Genomic DNA, 2,785 nt, shown 5'->3' on the forward strand with positions numbered 1-2,785 from the left:
CACCCCAAATGAACCCCTGATGGTTCCATCCATCTCCAAGATCTCTGATTCTTGCCTTCGAGGTGCCACATTCCCAGACATTCCCCCTCTCCAGGTTCTCCACTTTGTTGTCCTTGGGATCCCAGATGTCCCCACTGTCCAGGCTTCCCCTTCTCCGTGCGGCCCTCTCCAGGCTCTCAGGGCTCTTGCAGCTCCCCCCTCTCTCCAACCTCCCTCACTCTCCAGGGATCAAGGCATGGGGACACCAAGGCACCCTCATGGCAACCCCACTCCCGCTCTCCCCCCTCCCCTTAGCCCCCCTCTGCCAACCCTTTCCACAGCAGGAGAACAATCGCCCCCCCATCCCACAGGTGACCGGGAAGGGGGAACTCATCCCAAATATCCTGGGGGGAGCATGGGGGGTCAGGACATACTCGGGCTGCCAGCACAGATTCCCCTGCAAAGTCTGCACTGAGTCAAGCTCTGGAGAGGAGATTGTGCCCCACAGAGGGGATTGCAGAGGCTCCCTCAGGTCCCCAGCATCAATCAGCAACCAGGAATAGACACAAAAGAGAGTTTGCTGGTTGCAGCAGACCAGTCCAACGTCATGGGCATCGTCAACCTGTGCTGCGAGTTCCTCCGTTCCAGACTGTGCTCTGAGAACTGCATTGGCATCTGGAGACTCACTGACTATTACTACTGTCCTGACCTGCTCAGCCCAGGGTGCTCTGAGGAGGAAAGACTCAGCCTGTGCCAAGAAGGCGGCCAGAGTTTGAGGGGGAGCTCTGAGCTGGTGGAGCCTGAGCAGCCTCCCAGCTGGGAGAAGCCCTTCAGGTGCTTGGAGTGTAGAAAGAGCTTCAGGAAGAGCTCCCACCTGCTCCGACACCAGCACATCCACACTGGGGAATGGCCCCACTCATGTGGGGAATGCGAAAAGAGCTTCAGGGACAGCTCCCACCTCCGCAAACACCAGCGCATCCACACTGGGGAACGGCCCAACATGAGTGAGGAATGTGGGAAAAGCTTCAGCCAGAGCTCCCACCTCCGCAAACACCAGCTCATCCATACCGGGGAACGTCCCTACCAGTGTGGAGAATGTTGGAGGAGGTTTCACACCAGCTCCAATCTCCTCCTGCATGAGCGGATTCACAGGGATGAGAGGCCCTTCCGCTGCACCGACTGCAGGAAGGGCTTCAAACAGAACTCCCACCTCGTCACCCACCCGCATCCGCACTGGGGAGATGCCCTACAAGATTGGGGAGTGTGGAAAGAGCTTCACCCAGAGCTCTAACTGGACAAGACACCAAGAGACCCACCAGTAAGTGAAGCCCTACCAGTGCCCCACATGCAGGAAGAGCTTTGGCCACTCCTTCCACCCAAATGAACCCCCTGATGGTTCCATCCATCTCTAATTAGGAATTCTTGCTTTTGTGTCCCACTCCCCTCCCACTCAGTTTGGGGTCCCACCACCCCGTTATCCCCTCTGACCCCCCTTTTCCCACCGACCGTCCCCTTCCCACCCCCCACTCACCCAAGAGCTCCTCGCCTGCAGCCAGGGGGGCTCCCAGCACCACCAGTGCCCAGAGAAGTCCCCCCAGAAAAGGGGTTGGGGGGGTCCTGGGTGGACTGTGAATGTGTTTGGGGGTCCTTGGGGAGCTCTGGGGAAGCTTTTGGGGTGTCCCAGCACCTTTTGGTGTGAGCTGGGTGCTTTATTGAGGGGCAGGTGCCCTCCCAAAGCCCCCCCAGAGCGGGTTGACACAGGGGGGACACAGCGGGGTCCCCATTCCCGATCCATCCTGGGCCTGTTCTGCCCCCCTCAAACTCGGCTCCACCTCACAGAGACCCTCCAAGCCCCTCCCCCACTGCCCCCAATAACCAGGACTGGGGAGAACTGGGAAGCTTTACTGGGATCACTGGGAGCAGCCGGGTGGAGGCAGAGTGACAGCAGGGCAGGGGGGGACACACAACCCCCCCAAAATCCTCGCAGGGACGGGGTGGGTCCAGGCTGGGCCCGAGGCTCTGGGGAGGGGCTGCGGCCGCCACCGGCTCAGGAGCTCTGTGGGGAGAGAAAAGGGGGTGACACCGGGGTGGGGGGACAGGGGGGACACCGGGATACACTGAGACCCAGACTGCATCCAGCGGGATCATATGTACTGGGATCATACTGGGATCAGACTAGGATCATACTGGCAGCAAGTGGTTCTACGCTTCAGGCAACTGGGAGCTACTAAGATCCCACTGGGAGCAATTGGGAGCAACTGGGACCATGCTGGGCACAACTGGGATCCTATTGGGAGTAACTGGGCTCACAGTGAAGGCGGCTGGGGTCATACTGGGAGTGACTGGGATCGTTCTGAGGGCAACTGGGACCATGATGGCGCAACTGGGGTATACTGGGAACAAGCAGGATCACGCTGGAGGTGACTGAATAATCGGTGTTTGAAAACATATATGTAGGGTTTATTTTAGAACAGTTTTCTTTCAAAGGTAAACAGGTATGTTGCCATTTTGGGTGTTATCATCTCTATCTCTCATCTACAGCAATATGGCATAAAGAGAACCTTTAGGGAAAATGCATAAGGGAAAGGCAGGATAAGGGTAAGGGAGAGTAAGGGAAAGCAAAGCTGAGAGTGGAAAGCTGTCTATAGTCACTGCCCACGGGGTCCAGAGATGGAACTTGGCAGTTGCAGCTCCAATGGCTGTCAGTTGAAGTGGTGGCCTTGATCCATTGGGGTGGGGGAGGGAAGCCCCCACACTCCAAGAAGTTATGAGTTATTATATCCATGGATGGTGTCCCAGCCCGTGC

At 57.7% G+C, this 2,785-nt stretch overlaps 1 pseudogene; it reads left to right on the forward strand.

Annotated features, from left to right (window-relative positions):
* Positions 1 to 586: 586 nt before the first annotated feature.
* Positions 587 to 1,301, forward strand: LOC135404852 (zinc finger protein 239-like; annotated as a pseudogene).
* Positions 1,302 to 2,785: the final 1,484 nt, after the last annotated feature.

This window comes from Pseudopipra pipra, chromosome W, assembly GCF_036250125.1.
Source record: "Pseudopipra pipra isolate bDixPip1 chromosome W, bDixPip1.hap1, whole genome shotgun sequence".
NCBI lineage: Eukaryota > Metazoa > Chordata > Aves > Passeriformes > Pipridae > Pseudopipra > Pseudopipra pipra.